We start from the raw sequence: 17,916 nt of genomic DNA on the forward strand, positions 1-17,916 counted from the left end.
ATGGGAGAATTTGAATATTAATTACATTTGAACTTTAAACCTATACATCTCTCGCAGTCTAGTAAAAAAAAAAACTAAACTTCAAAATGTTACTAAATCGTGGTAGTGACATAGATAATGTTGAATAAATAGACAAATGTAAAACTCGTGTATCCACTCCGATTTCATGTTGATGAGAAACAAAAAATCAAATTAGCCACCCCGAATTAGTGTCAGGTTGAGAAGTATAAAAGTATAAAACCAAGCTATCTCCTATTGCGTAGATGCAAAATTATCTTTTTTTTTTTCTTGAATAGACCTTGTTCTTCTATGATAACATTTCGGAGGTATATCTCGTCTTAGAAAAAATCGAACTTGTTTTTTTATCTTTAAAAGATATATATTTCGACAAAAAAAACATAAAAAATGGATATTTGTTGCAAAAAATACTTTGACGCTCATGTAAATAAGTATTTAAGAGATATAAGAATTTTATGATTATAGAATGTTAAACATAAAATAGAATTTATCATGTGTGTCTCTAAAATTAAATATAGAAAGTTCTTTTTATAGGCATAAAATTGATGAATAAAATTGATGTTATGACCGTTTGGTCATTAAGATGGAAATAATGGTCATTAAGTTGATAATGAAGGTGTCAGTTACAAACAAAGAATGAATGATAATTAATGTCAAGTTATAATTCATAATGCACAATAAAGATCGAGCTATAGGGTAACGGATCACAACCCCCAAGCTGTCCATCATATGATCCAAGCTAAGTTTAAAAAAATAAAATGAGTTATAACTCGGTTAAAAGATAAGTGAATAATGATATGGTGAACCCCCAAGTTTAGCTGGGTTATTAATTGAGTGATAAGAGTTATTCAATTAAGATAGTTGTGTGGGCCTGTGGGGGATGTTTTTCCGCTTAAAAATAATTTTAGCATTTGATTGTATGTGAACTGAAAAATTCAAAAATAGATATCCATTATCGATTATATGATCTGAGGATATAATGGTTAATTGTCTTAGGAACTTCTTCGGCCTACAACAACTTATTGATAAATTTTTCGTTCAAAACAATTAGCTATTGAATATTTACAATTTATATTGAAGGTCATATGATATGAATAAGATAAATTGAAAAAATAAATATGTATAAAATCACAACATATATTGAATAATATATATGGTAAAATTACAGGAGTTCAAAGTAAAAAAATATACCTTAAAGTTGATAACCGTAGAGAAAAAGATGACATATAAATGTCATACATATCAAATGTGAATTACTTAATTTTATTTATTAATATTTGAACTTTATTTCGTAAAATCTACATTAACTTGTTAATAAAGCAATAAAATAATTAATTATTTAATGATATAATAAATTTTGGGGCAATCTACCTAATTAAATAAATTATGTGAATTGTTTACCTGAATACATAAAAGAGAAACCTCTTACGTACATGTGCAATTTCAATTTTATGTAAACCGTAGGAGCTAACCACGGTTTTAGTTTGTATGTAAACCATTGGAGGTTACAAGGTTTTATGGTTGGAAAAGATTGGGCATAATCCGTGGCTACCTACCACGGATTATGAAGGAAAAAGCTAAGGCATAATCCGTGGTTGCTTCCCACGGTTTACGAAGAGGACTACTTGAACGAAAACTCCCATAGGTTCCCACGGTTTACATGCAAAGTATAAATTATATGATCAAATTTTTTAAAAACCAAATTTTTTTATTTTTTATTCTTAAATTATATGATCAAATTTTTTTATTTAAATTAAAAAAATAAAATAAAGTCCAGCTATATCTAGTAGAGAATAGATCTGTAAATTTATTATTTTTTTACTTTTTAAACTAAAAAAATAATTTTTTTTCTAATATTAAAAAAATAAAAAATTCTAACAATATACAAAAAATAAAAAATTTAAAAATTTAAAATTTTTAAATTAATGTATTCTTAATTTGTGAACAAATGCAGCTAAAAAAATCAATTGTCCATGTGTAGATCTATTATTTACTAGATATTGATGGACTAGATTTTATATTTTTAATTTAAATAAAAAATTTAAACATATAATTAAAAATTTAAAAAAAATTTAGTTTTTTAACATTTTTAATTTTTTAATAATATTTTTTTATTTTATTATTCACCGGATAATACTACACCCAGACAGTTGACTTTTTTTAGCTGCACCTGTTCAAAATTAAGAATAAATTGATTTAAAAATTTAAAATTTTTCAATTTTTTTATTTTTTGGATATTGTTAGAATTTTTTATTTTTTTAATATTAGAAAAAAATTATTTTTTTAGTTTAAAAATTAAAAAAATAATAAATTTATAGATCTGTTGTTTATTAGATATTGGTGGACTTTATTTTATTTTTCTAATTTAAATAAAAAAATTTAATCATATAATTTAAAAATTCAAAAATAAGAAATTTAGTTTTTTAAAATTTTTAATTTTTTTAATTATTTTTTTTAATTTTTTTATTCACCGGATAATGCTACACCCAGACAATTGATTTTTTTAGTTGCACTTGTTCACAAATTAAGAATAAATTAATTTAAAAATTTTAAATTTTTAAATTTTTTTATTTTTTGTATATTGCTAGAATTTTTTATTTTTTTAATATTAGAACAAATTTTTTTTTTTAGTTTAAAAAATAAAAAAATAATAAATTTACAGATCTATTCTCTACTAGATATAGCTGGACTTTATTTTATTTTTTAATTTAAATAAAAAAATTTGATCATATAATTTAAGAATAAAAAATAAAAAATTTTGGTTTTTAAAAATTTGATCATATAATTTATACTTTGCATGTAAACCGTGGGAACCTATGGGGTTTTCGTTTAAGTCCTCCTCTTCATAAACCATGGGAAGCAGCTACGGTTTATGCCTTAGCTTTTTCCTTCATAATCCGACGGATTATGTCCAACCTTTTGAAACCATAAAACCTTCTAGCCTCCAATGGTTTACATACAAATTAGAAACTGTGGTTAACTCTCACGGTTTACATAAAATTGAAATTGCACATGTACGTAAGAGGTTTCTCTTTTGTGTATTCAGGTAAACACAATTCATAGAATTTATTTAATTAGGTAGATTGCCCTAAATTTTGTTTAACTATGAAGTATATTCCTTGTGCAAAAATAACAAATTTATATGTTTGTAACTATTTTTTTGCTTAACTTTCTGTATTAAATAAATAATAACATAAACTTTAATAGCATAAAGTGAATACGACAACAGTTGTATACAATTGGTATACAATTGATTTTTTTTGGAATCTAATTTTAAGATTTGAAATCATTAAGCAATAAGAATATAGCACATAATGAAATAAAAATTCAATTGACATGGTTGTTATATGTCATTATTGTATAGAACATATATTGATATTTGAATATAACTAATAAATCAGTAAATATTAGTTACACAAAATATAAATGTAAAAATATGTAAATAACATATATAATTTTACTTGTGTAAATAGAGAACTTTAAAAAAGTTAGCAAAATTAATAGATGAATTTGTACTTGGATTGATTGAAAATCGAGTTTTTTTCTCAGATTGGTTGAAAATCGAGTTTGTTCTCGAATTGTTTTATTGATTAATTATGACATGTGAAATATTATGATACGTAAAAGTGAAGTAATTCGAATGTATAAAGAACATATTTTATAAAAAATTACGATAGATTAAAATTTCATTAAAGATATTAAATAAAATCTTAAACAACATTGTTGAAATTGGTTCAAAAATTTAAATGTAAATCAAGTTTTATGAATTTGAGAAGAGTAAGAATTATTTTTTTCGTCCTCACATACAACGTCAATTATTCTTGTATGGATGAACTTCCAAAGTATATCTTGTCTTAGAAAAAATCGAACTTGTTTCTTTATCTCCAAAAAATATATAGACATAAATATTAAATTTTTATTTATTTAAATAAAAAATCATTAAAAATTACATAACTCAATTTGATCTAAAAGAAGTATAATTTACTTTTTAAAAGATACTAATATAAGTTAAATTGGTCTAATTATCTTTTGTTTTACTATTATTAAAATACTGATATATAAGATAAAACTTACCACGTCTTATGTTATTAATTTATCAATAATGAATCGGTGATACATCTGCTAAAAACTAATATTCATGCTAATATGTTTTAGGAATGAAAATTGAGGAATTAAATAGCAGATATAGAAATGTAAAGCATTTTTCACGTGTACAGAAAGTGGCAACTGGCATGTGAGTTGGGAACTATGAGGAAGAGCTTTCTCGAGAAAGATTGTCGTTACCGAGGCTTGTGGACTGTGAGTTATTAAACCAAAATAGTAAAAAGAAAATAATTGTCATGCAATATTAATAACGTTCAAATAATAGACATAATTTTATAAAATAAAATTAAAAAACATTTTAAATAAAAATTTTTTAGAATCTACAATAATTGTTTGTTTTAAAATTATATTATATACTTTTAAGATTTAAGTATTTGATATTTATTATTTTTATTATATAATATAATTAAAAGATATTAAATCTATTTTATCTTAATTATAATAGAATTAATGTAATTTTTATCAAAATAAATAATCTTGTAAAAGTTTCATAGAATTATATCTTTTCAAAAGAAAATAGGGATTGAGAGAAATATTTTCCTTTCATAAATGAGGATGAAAAAAAATTGCAGATGTGAAATGAGAAGTAGGATTATGGGTGGCAGGTGGAAGAGTGAATTTGTGTCCTATCTAATTCCATTCTGACTCTACTCTATCTTACAAAGACTTGTAAAAAAGTCCGTTTCATCTGTATTTACAAATAGTAAAAGTTGAATTCTAACTTATTTATTCATTCCATCTTTACCTGTTTTTATAATTATTAAAATTTAACAAATAAAATTAAATTTTAAAATTTATATAACTATAATCTCATAAAAATTTTAAATTAAAGTAATAATTAAATCTTTAAAAATTTTAAATTAAAATTAATTAGTTTTAAAAAAATACCAATTTAATTTTTTACCAAAACAAACATGGATATGTGATATCCTTCTATCAATACATCACGAAAAACTTAACTATGGTGTTATTTACTACGATGTATTTATTTATGAAAGATCGTCATTTAGATAATAATTTTTGGAACAAAACTTCACCTATTTTAATAGAATTCATAATAAATAAAAAACAAATCATAAAAGTTATATAAAAACTCAAAAAATAATAAATATATCAATGTCTAAAATTACATCCTTTTCATTCTCGCGATGCATCACACTATTGTAAACAATAAAATATATGGACAACTCGGTTTCGTTTCGCACTATTCATGATAAAAGGACATATATGTCCATCGTTTTTATCATAGAGAACCTAATTAATTTTTTTCCTTCGAAAACTAATTAGTTTGAGATCGAAATCCACGAATATCTAATTGTCACTTTACTCTGTATATTATATATAGAAAAATTATCACATGTTTATTGACAAATATTGAAATATGATGTTCATTGATATTAAAAGGTTGCTAATTTTACTTTTATCATTTAATAACTATGTAATGACCAAATAACTCTAACTGAACTATTAATTTTTCTAAAATAATCAATTAAAACACATGGTTATTGGCTTGAAAAGTTATGTAGCAATTCTTTATTTTCTGGGCCACAAACTTACATTCAATATATTAATTTTTTTTATATTTTTAACATATTAAATATAACAAAAAATAAAAAAATAGTATTACACTATTAAAATTATTTTTAAAATATAAGATAGATAAATATGTATAGTTTTGATGATTAAAAAATAAATGTATTAAATAATTTAGATTTTTTACTAAAATAAAATAAAAAAATCTATATTTATCAAATTGTTTTAAATTAAAATTCATCACGTAAATATTTTTTTATAACTTATATAAATTGTTAGAGGATACGTAATAAATGTACTATTTATTCATAAATCATACTTTGTTATCATAAATTATTAAGTTTATTATATCTTCTTTTATTACATAAATTGTGCTATTTTACTATTATTTAACTACTTTTAAATTTAATACTATTAATTAATACATAATAATAATAATAATAATAATAATAATAATAATAATAATAATAATAATAATAATAATAATAATAATAATAATAGAATACTAAATTTTTAAAACTATACATAAAATTTATTAGTCTAATAAGTTTGACCATGTAAAATAGAAAAAATTTCATCATTTTCGTAGGATCTTAATTTGAAAATAAATCGTAAAATTTTCTAAATAATAATAATTAGAATCATATTAGTTTGTTATATTATAGTGTTCTTAGTCTAAACAAAAAATAATACACCCAAATGTTACCAAAAAATAATTAATTTTTATGAAAAAAGTAGTTAGACAAATTACAATATATTTAATAAAGTATTAGTTTGTGAGTAATTATAATATTTTTATTAATTCTGTAAAAAAAATATATTACCATTACGATCAAAATTTTCATATAATATATATATATAGATATTCTTATTGGGATTATGTGGATGCCTGGACAAGAGTATTTTGGTTACAAAATAATCAGAATAGACATTCTTGGCTATAGCTTCTTCAGAGGTATCATGGGCTGCTTGATAGGCTGTTCCTACCATTGTCATATGCTGGAGCATACTCATGATATTATATTCCGTTTTGCCATCTATATTCCATTCATAGACATTATTGGCATTGAAGCTAACAAAACCTAGTTCTCTTTCTTCGAGAGCTAGATCTGGAGCGGATATACGATTATAACAATACGTAGAGGGTTTAGTTAAACCCTTCCACTTGGTTAGGGAGTTGCTCAAAATGGGACTAATCTTGAGGGATGATTTACCAGAATCATCACTTTGCTCAGAGCAAGATTCATTGGATTCAAGACCGAGGGCATTAATGGCTTTAGATGAGCGTGTTTGAATACGAGAAGTAGATTCACCAGAGTTTGTAGGAGTTTCAGGGATAGTAGTAAAACGATTCAAAAGTTAGTCAATCTTTTGAATAACTTCCGAATCACTAGATTGTTGTTTTAAAATGGAGGTTTTAAGATTTTGCTTAGCCTTGCTACTTATTTTGAAAGGTTTAAAAAGAGGTTTCTCAATACTTTTAGAAGTAGATGCTTCAGAAATATTTTTGAAGGAGAAAGTAGATCCTGAAGATGAAAGGTTGTCACCCAAGCATTGTAAAAATCTGTTGGTATAATTTGATTGTTCAATGAGATTTTTAATATCTTTAGGGGTGACAGCTTCATCCACATTCTTTGTTTTAAAGGGAGAGGCCATAACAGGATTATGTCCTTCCGTATTTGAAATAATAAAAGCTCCTTTTGGAGGAAACTCAGATCTAACTAAGTTCCCATCTTTAACTTTCCAAGTTGAAATAACATTTGCTGAAAATGAAGTTTGTTTAGTTTTAAAAGGATACTCAATGTTATTGTTTCCGGGTTTAGTGGTCAACTGAAGGGATGGTGGGATAACTACCTTTCCGATAACCAAAAACACTCAATCTTTTCTGCCATAAAAGTCAACGACCAGAACGAACCCATCATTAGTGACGACGGGGAACCTATCCCCGATGCTGTCAATACCTTAATTTTTACCATAGCAAGCCACTTCATTGGTGATCCATCTCTTTGGAAAGACCGTTCTGCGGAACTGCTTTCCAATCTTAGATGCAAAACTTTGTCTGACTTTCGATGGTATAAAGATACCTTTCTTACTAGGGTTTATACCAGAGAAGACAGTCAACAACCTTTCTGGAAAGAAAAATTCCTTGCTGGACTCCCCAAATTCCTTGGAGATAAAGTAAGGGACAAAATTCGTAGCTTAACTCCAGACGGGATAATACCCTATGATGAGTTAAGTTATGGCCAACTCATTTCTTTTATCCAAAAAGTTGCCCTAAAGATTTGTCAAGATGATAAAATCCAAAGGCAACTTGCTCGTGAGAAAACTCAAAATCGTATCGATTTGGGAACTTTCTGTGAACAATTTGGTCTTCCTGCTTGTCATCCAAGGAAATCTAAAAGACCTTCCAACCGAAAAGTTTTTAAACCTAACCCTGAAAAGAATTTCAGAAGATTCAAAAAGGGTTTTCAAAAACCTAAAAATGAAACAGGTTTCCAAAAGAATTTCCAAAAGTATCCCCAGAAAAACCCCATTATTTGTTACACATGTAAAAAACCAGGACATGTTAGCAAATATTGTCGGTTAAAAGGAAAGATTAATAATCTGAACCTTGATCCTCAAATTGAGGAACAGATTAATAATCTTATGATTGAGAGTTCAGATGATAACTCTGGACCAGAATCTTCTGATAATAATATCAACAATATCCAAGTTGATGATGTTGAGTCATCCTCAGATTCAGATATCAAGCAAATTAATGTTTTATCCAAAGATCAAGATCTCTTATTTGATGCAATCGAGGCTATTGACAATCCAGAACAAAAGAAAGACTTTCTTTTGAAACTAAAAAGATCTTTACAAAAGGAGAAAAAACCCAAAAGTTTGGTCCTTAACAACAAATATGACGTCAAACCTATTTTCAAAAAATTAGAAAAATAAGTTATTCGTCCCGTAACCATTCAGGACCTCCAAAATGAGGTTAACAACCTTAAGAGAGAAATCCAGGAAATCAAAAGAAACCAAAATGATCATCATCTCATTCTCTCTCAATTGGTACAAGAAGAAGAATCTGGTGATGAGGATCTTGGTTCTCTTTTAAACCAAACTGAGTGCTCTAAGGAACAAGAAAATAAAATTTCTAACGACAATGAGGTAAAAGAAATTTTGAGAATAATAAATGTATTCTCCTTCATGAAACATCGTGTTACTGTTCGAATTGTCGTTAAAAATTTTATTTTTGACACTATTGCACTCTTTGACTCAGGTGCTGATTCAAACTGTATTAAGGAAGGTCTGGTCCCCACAAAATATTTCGAAAAAACTGCTGAACGCCTTAGCTCAATAACGGGTGAAAGGCTAAGTATCAATTTTAAAATAACCAATGTTTTTATTGAAAAGGGAAATATCAGTATTCCCACCGATTTCATCATAGCAAAAGATATAAAAAATGATGTAGTTTTGGGGACACCTTCCATAAATCTATTGTTTTCATATCTGGCAGATTGGCCTGGACTTACATCTTTTGTAGGAGGACAAGTAACCTTCTTTGAGTTCTTAGACTCACCAAAGCAAAGATCTCTAAACCTAATTGAATCCAAAACCAAACAGATTTGTTTTCTAAAAGAAGAAATTTCTTTCAAAACCCTTGAATCACAGCTTTCTCAACCAAAGATTCAAGAAAAAATAAAAAATCTTTTAAATCAAATTGAAAAATCTATTTGTTCTGATTTGCCTCATGCCTTCTGGAATAGGAAAGAACACATTGTTGATCTTCCATATGAAAAGGATTTCAAAGAATCAAAAATCCCTACAAAAGCCCGTCCCATTCAGATGAATGAGCAGCTTTTGCAGCATTGTCAGCAAGAAATTAAAGATCTTTTGGATAAAAGATTAATCCGTCCTAGCAAAAGTCCTTGGTCTTGCTCTGCTTTTTATGTTAATAAACAAGCTGAGATAGAAAGAGGAACTCCCAGGCTTGTTATCAATTACAAACCTTTGAATCAAGCTTTACAGTGGATTCGTTACCCCATCCCAAACAAAAAGGATTTGCTGAATAGGTTAAACTCAGCAAATATTTTTTCAAAATTTGATATGAAGTCGGGTTTTTGGCAAATACAAATCACTGAATTGGACCGATATAAAACAGCTTTTACAGTTCCATTTGGACAATATGAATGGAATGTAATGCCTTTTGGTCTGAAAAATGCCCCTTCCGAATTTCAGAAAATCATGAATGATATTTTCAACCCATACTCAAACTTTGCAATCGTTTATATTGATGATGTCTTAATTTTTTCCCAGACTCTGGATGAACATTTCAAACATGTTAAAATTTTTATGTACATCATCCAAAAAAATGGACTTGCAGTCTCTAAACCAAAAATTGTTCTTTTTCAAACAAAAATCCGATTTCTTGGTCACATAATTTTCCAAGGAACAATAACTCCTATTGAAAGATCAATTTTGTTTGCAGAAAAGTTTTCAGATTATATCCTCGATAAACCTCAGCTTCAGAGGTTCCTAGGATGTCTCAATTATGTTTCAGATTTTATCCCGAATCTGAACAATCTCCTTAAGCCCCTCCATGACAGGCTTAAGAAAAATCCTCCACCCTGGACAGACAAACATTCAGATATTATCAGATTTCTCAAAACCAAAGTCCACAATCTTCCATGTCTTTATCTGCCCATTCCTCATGCATTCAAAATAGTAGAAACTGATGCATCAGATTTAGGATATGGTGGTATTTTAAAACAAAAACTGCATGATAAAGAATGTATCATTGCATTTACATCCAAACATTGGAATTTTACTCAACAAAAATATTCCACAATCAAAAAAGAAATTTTAGCCATTGTTTTATGCATCACAAAATTTCAATCCGACTTACTCAATCAAAAATTTTTAGTTCGAGTTGATTGCAAATCAGCTAAAGATGCGTTACAAAATGATGTAAAAAATCTTGCATCAAAACAAATTTTTGCCAGATGGCAAGCAATTTTAAGTGTCTTTGATTTTGACATTAAGCATATCAAGGGTAACTCAAACTTTCTCCCTGATTTTCTCACACGTGAATATTTGCAGGGAGATAATCAAGGGAAAGATGCCTAAAAAGGCAACATTAGCCTCAGTAAGAGGCAGAGGTATTCGCCTAGCCCTTCCTGGGCCGACTAAGAGATCTGGGTCAAGTACCCCAACTGGGTCATCTACCCAACAACCTTCCCCTATAACCCAAGAGCCGACTGGGTCATCTACTCAGATCACAAAAAATGTAGTTGAGTCATCTACTCAACCCCCAAGTAGTCAAACAGCCAAACAAACAAAGGCAGATTATGCCTTCCCAATCCAAACCTTGTTGGCCTTACAAGATGCAGGCCTTACAAAACTCCATAAAAAATCCTGGGCTGACATATGTGATAGTTCAGATGAAGATGAAATAGACCTCACCAAACTTATCTCACAAATGGCAACTCAAAAAACCATTTGCAATGATCCAAAAGGAAAAACAATTGCCCAAACAATGCCACCTCAATCAAACCAAACCCAGCCTGTCAACACTCACTTAAAACAACCATCCACATACATTTCAAAAAACAAGTTCTCATCTATCCTTCTAATGGAACCCGAGTTTTGAGAAAAATCACCTTTTAAAGTTATTCCTAAAGTCTTTCCACCAGGATTTCATTTTAGACCAACAGCCTTGAACAAAACCAGACAGTTTTATGAATTCATATTAGTGGATTCAGATTCAGTTTCAATAAAACATTACAAAGATCCTAAAGATGCCACCAACATAACTCATTCAACCATTCAAATTTTAAAAGTACTCACCCCTAATCAATTTGGTAAAAACCCAAACAATACTAAAAAATTCTCTAATCCTTATGATCCGATAGGATATTCTTATTGGGATTATGTGGATGCCTGGACAAGAGTATTTTGGTTACAAAATAATCAGAATATATATATATATATATATATATATATATATATATATATATATATATATATATATATATATATATATATATATCTTTTTATCAAATGTATTATGATTTTTTTTATAGGGTGATTTTTACATTATTAATTTAAACTTTGTATTATCATTTTATATTTTGTAATTATAAAAGTATGAATGTTAATTTTTTATAGGAATGTTATTCATAACATATTTTTTATAATTTATTTTTATTGAATAAAATTTTATGTGCTAGATTTTTGGTTATTTATTGTATATGAATAAATATCTAAATTGATATTTGAATAATTTTAGATCAGATATTTTAGTCCTTAAAAAATTTTATTTTTTAGAAGTCCTCGTGTATTACTCTTGTTCATACCCTGACCCAATAATAAAAGTCCAGGTCCAAATAAAAGGCCTAGTCCAGAGGATTGAGCCTTGCTGAACGCCAACCTTCGCACTAAAAAGTCGGTGTTAAACCCGACTTACTCCAAAGAAGTCGGAACAGAGAATAGCTGGCAGATAAGCACTCATTCAAATGAGTAACTGCCCCTAAAATCTCTCTAACTACTTTATCGAGCCATATCTTAACCTCCCTAAGATAGTGGGACGGTTAGTATCCTAAAAATATGGCACTACTCCAACGGTGGTTATTGGCTCACCACTATAAATACACTGACTCCCCTCAGGTATCTCTAAGCCCAATACTCTCTAGACCTGCTCACATCCTTGCTAACTTAGGCATCGGAGTGTCTTTGCAGGTACCACCCCCCATTCACTCACATACACAAGTCGGAAGGAGGCTCCAGCATGCAAACCAGCTCGGAGACTACCATCCACAGGCGATTGGGCCAACTAGCGCCATCCATTCTATTAATCTCCGGTTACCTACCGTAACATTGGCGCCATTGCCGGGGACCCGAGAGATCATCCATCGATGGCGGACAGATCCCACGAAGAAGGCCATGTGGAGACAGATTCTGAGCAAGAGAATCTGGACACAGGCAATAACGATGTGGACTTCACCCTCCACCAGGAAATTGATAATCAGCACAGAGAAGGCACCTCCGGAGTAAAGAACCCGAAGGTAAACTCCTCAGAAGGGCGCGAGTCCGAAAAAGAAGGACCACCCCATGTAACTGAACTCATGGGATTAGTCCACAGCCGCTTGGAACAGTTAGAACAAGAGCGGGAGCGACAAAAGGAAACTGAAAAGAGCCTGAAAGAGGAGATGGAACGACGAAAAGAGTTAGAAAGAAAACTCTTAAAGTTAGAATCCTCCCTCAAAGGTCGCAACTCCCGGGACGAACAAGAAGAGCCACCCTTAGGTGGGGAGGATCCTTTCAGCGAGGACATAATGAGGGCAAAGGTTCCAAGGAACTTCAAAAGCCCTGATATGGACCTCTATGACGGAACCACGGACCCAAAGCATCACCTAAGCAACTTCAAAAGTCGGATGTACTTAGCTGACGCTTCCGACGCTACGCGATGCAAAGCATTCCCGACCACTTTATCGAAAGCAGCGATGAAGTGGTTCGATAGCCTCCCCCCGAGGTCGGTTACTAGCTTTGAAGACCTCTCAAGGAAGTTTTTGATGAGGTTCTCGATCCAGAAGGACAAGGTGAAACATGCACCGAGCCTCCTGGGAATAAAACAGGAGGTCGGAGAATCTTTACGAGCCTATATGGAAAGGTTCAATAAAGCATGTTTGGAAATTCAAGACCTACTCACAGAGGCAATCATAATGGGGTTAGTCAATGGACTCAGAGAAGGTCCTTTCTCGCAATCCATATCTAAAAGACACCCCGTTTCTCTAAGTGATGTACAGGAAAGAGCTGAAAAGTACATCAACATGGAGGAAAACGCCAAATTAAGAGACCTGAGTTGGCGACTTGGGCCCCCTCCCTCAACAAAAGAGAGGGAAAGGAAAACCAAGAAAAAGGAAGAACTCGGTCTCGAGAGGCCAAGAAAATATCACTCTTATACTCCCCTAAAAGTCTCTATAGTGGATGTATACAGAGAGATTTGTAACACTGAAAGACTGCCACCCCCTAGACCCATTAAAAATAAAAAAGGGGGAAGCCGCAACGATTATTGCGACCTTAAAAATGTGATAGAAAAGCTGGCTAGAGAAGGTCGGCTTGATAGATATCTCATAGAAAGGTCGGACGGTCATGGGAAGAGAAAGCGAGACGATATGGATAGAAGAGACCCACCACCGCAGACACCAGAGAGACATATCCATATGATCTCAGGAGGGTTCGCGGGAGGGGGACTTACCAAATCCTCTCGCAAAAGACATCTCAAAAGAGTCTACCAGGTCGGGGAAGAGTCATCCGACCTCCCTACCATTTCGTTTACTAAAGAAGATGGGCAAGGAATAATCCCTGGACATGATGATCCAGTGGTAATAACCATGATCCTAGCCAATGCCCATCTCCACAGAACCCTAGTAGACCAAGGAAGCTCAGCGGACATCCTTTTTAAGCCCGCTTTTGATAAACTAGGGTTGGATGAGAAAGAATTAAGAGCCTACCCCGACACCCTATACGGATTAGGGGACGCGTCAATAAAACCACTAGGATTTTTGCCCCTTCACACCACTTTTGGAAAAGGGGAAAAATCGAAGACTCTGAGTATAGACTTCATAGTCATTGATGTGGGGTCAGCATATAATGCTTTAATCGGCAGAGCTACCCTCAATCGACTCGGAGCAGTGGTATCCACTCCCCACCTCTGCATGAAATTCCCGACCTCAGCGGGAATAGCTACGGTAAAGGGAGACCAGAAATTGGCGAGGAAATGCTACAATGAAAGCCTAAATCTGAGAGGAAAGGGCAGAGAAGTTCATACGATAGAGCTCGGTGGCGCAAGGGCCAGAGAAGAGCTGCGACCACAACCGGGAGGAAAAACCGAGGAGATACAGGTCGGTAAAGAGGAAGGGAAAAATACTCATATAGGAGCCAACCTAGGGGAAACCCTAAAACAAGGATTGACTAAGCTCCTAAGAGATAACTCCGACCTCTTTGCCTGGAAGGCCTCAGACATGCCTGGGATAGACCCCGAGCTCATATCCCACAAACTCTCGGTTTATCCGGGATTCCGACCTATACAGCAAAGAAGACGCAAGCTCGGCCCAGAACGAGCCCTAATAGTAGAAGAACAAGTACAGGCACTCCTGGAAGCTGGCTTCATCAGAGAAGTCAAGTACCCAACATGGCTAGCCAATGTAGTGTTAGTCAAAAAACAGAATGGCAAATGGAGAATGTGTGTCGACTATACCGACTTAAATAAAGCATGTCCCAAGGACCCTTATCCCCTACCAAGTATTGATACCCTAGTGGACTCCATCTCGGGGTACCAATACTTATCATTTATGGACGCCTACTCGGGATATAATCAAATCCCGATGTATGAGCCCGACCAGGAGAAAACATCATTCATCACACCCAGAGCTAATTTCTGCTACGTGGTCATGCCATTCGGATTGAAGAATGCAGGAGCCACATATCAAAGGTTGATGAATAAAGTGTTTTCCCCTCACCTGGGGAGTCTGATGGAAGTATACGTCGATGACATGCTGGTAAAGACCAAGAAAGAAGTCGACCTCTTGACAGACCTCTCTCAAGTCTTCGACACCATAAGGCTGCACGGGATGAGACTAAATCCCGCAAAGTGCGCCTTCGCAGTGGAAGCGGGGAAATTTCTAGGGTTTATGCTAACACAAAGAGGGATCGAAGCCAATCCCGACAAGTGTAGAGCCATCCTAGAAATGAAAAGTCCGACTTGTTTAAGAGAAGTCCAGCAGCTGAATGGCCGACTTGCAGCCCTCTCCAGATTTTTGGCAGGGTCGGCACTGAAATCCCTTCCACTATTCTCCTTACTAAGAAAGGGATGCCAGTTCGAATGGACTCCTGAATGCGAGGAGGCGTTCCAGGAGTTCAAAAATTTTTTAAGCCAACCTCCTATTCTAACTCGACCAGTATCTGGAAAAGACCTCATCCTGTACTTATCCGTAGCGGACAAGGCTGTCTCATCGGCCTTGATAAGAGAATACGAGGTCGGACAACATCCAGTTTACTTCATCAGTAAAGTTCTACAAGGCCCTGAACTAAGGTACCACAAACTAGAAAAGTTTGCCTACTCCTTAGTAATAGCCTCACGAAGGCTACGACCCTACTTTCAGGCTCATACAATAAGAGTCCGTACGAACCAACCCATGAAGCAAATCCTCCAAAAGACGGATGTTGCAGGGAGAATGGTCCAATGGGCAATAGAGCTCTCCGAGTTCGACTTAAGATATGAAACTCGGACCGCGATCAAAGCCCAATGCCTCGCCGACTTCGTTGAAAAATACGCAGGGGATCAGGAGAAAAAACCAACTACATGGGAACTCTATGTAGACGGATCCTCCAACAAAACAGGAAGCGGCGCAGGCATAATATTGGTAGATGAAAGAGGAACCCAGATAGAAGTTTCCTTAAAATTTGAATTCCCAGCTTCAAATAATCAGGCAGAATATGAAGCCTTGATTGCTAGATTGAAGCTAGCAGAAGAAGTCGGTGCTACAAAGGTGATGATATACAGTGACTCACAAGTGGTGACCTCCCAAATAAGCAGAGAATATCAGGCAAAGGACCCTAATATGAAGAGGTACTTGGAGAAAACTTTGGAGCACCTCGGGCGCTTTGCAGAAACCGAGGTCAAACACATAACTCGGGACCTAAACAACAGAGCGGAAGCCCTATCCAAATTATTAAGTACCAAACCAGGAGGGAACAACAGAAGCCTGATCCAAGAAACCCTCCAGGAACCCTCAGTAGTAAAAGTAGAAGACAAACAAGAAGTACTTGAAGTAGTCGGTTTAAACCTCGGATGGATGAACCCCTTAGTCGAATACATGAAATTCGACATCCTCCCTGAAGAGGAGAAAGAGGCTAAAAAGATCCGAAGGGAAGCACAACACTACACCTTGGTGAAAAATATTCTCTACAGAAGGGGGATATCAACACCACTATTAAAGTGTGTACCGACCTCGAGAACTGCCGAGGTGTTGGAGGAAGTACATAGTGGAATCTGCAGAAACCATCTCGGAGCAAGGTCATTAGCCAGGAAAGTAATCCGAGCTGGATTCTATTGGCCGACCTTGCAGAAAGATGCCTCAGAATCCGTGAAAAAGTGTCAACCATGCCAGATGCATGCAAATTTCCACGTGGCTCCACCAGAAGAGCTTATCAGTATCACTTCTCCATGGCCTTTTGCAAAATGGGGAATGGATTTGTTGGGTCCTTTTCCCCAAGCGCCAGGACAAGTCAAATACCTGATCGTGGGAATAGATTATTTCACAAAGTGGATAGAAGCAGAACCATTGGCCACCATCACCGCTCAAAGAAGTCGGAGGTTCCTCTACAAAAATATCATCACAAGATATGGGATACCTTATTCCATCACCACGGATAATGGAACCCAATTCACCGATGCTACCTTCAGAAACTTGGTAGCCAGTATGAAAATCAAACATTAGTTCACCTCGGTGGAGCACCCACAAGCCAATGGGCAAGCCGAGGCAGCCAACAAAGTCATACTGGCAGGGCTAAAGAAGAGATTGCAGGAAGCAAAAGGAGCTTGGGCTGAAGAGCTCCCTCAAGTGCTATGGGCTTACAGGACAACGCCCCAATCCGCCACTGGAGAAACACCCTTCCGGCTAGTCTATGGTGTAGAGGTAATGATACCAATAGAAATCAATGAGCAAAGCCCAAGGGTAATTCTCCATGACGAGATCGAAAACATACAGGGGCACAAAGAGGAGCTCGACTTGCTCCCCGAAGTCCGAGAAGATGCCCAGATAAGAGAAGCAGCGTTGAAGCAAAGGATGACTACAAGGTACAACAAAAAAGTCATTCGAAGAACATTTGCTCCGGATGACTTGGTCTTAATCAGAAACGACATCGGAGTCAACAAATCAGGAGAAGGAAAGCTCGCCGCAAATTGGAAGGGACCATACAAAGTCAATGAAGTTTTAGGAAAAGGTTATTATAAAGTAACCGACCTGAACGGCACTGAGTTCCCAAGGTCGTGGCATGCTTGTAATATGAAAAGGTACTACAGTTAAAAGCGAACTCTACTCCCTGATGTACTCTTTTCCCAACTTCATGATTTTTTCCCAAAAGGATTTTTTCTGGAGAAGGATTTTTAACGAGGCATCATAGTAGAGGCTAAGGGAAAATAGGATACTAAAACCCTTAGTAGCAAGAAGGTACCTCCCCAATTAATAAAGATCTTTTTCATCCACAATATCT

This window comes from Arachis stenosperma, chromosome 6 (genome assembly GCF_014773155.1).
Source record: "Arachis stenosperma cultivar V10309 chromosome 6, arast.V10309.gnm1.PFL2, whole genome shotgun sequence".
NCBI lineage: Eukaryota > Viridiplantae > Streptophyta > Magnoliopsida > Fabales > Fabaceae > Arachis > Arachis stenosperma.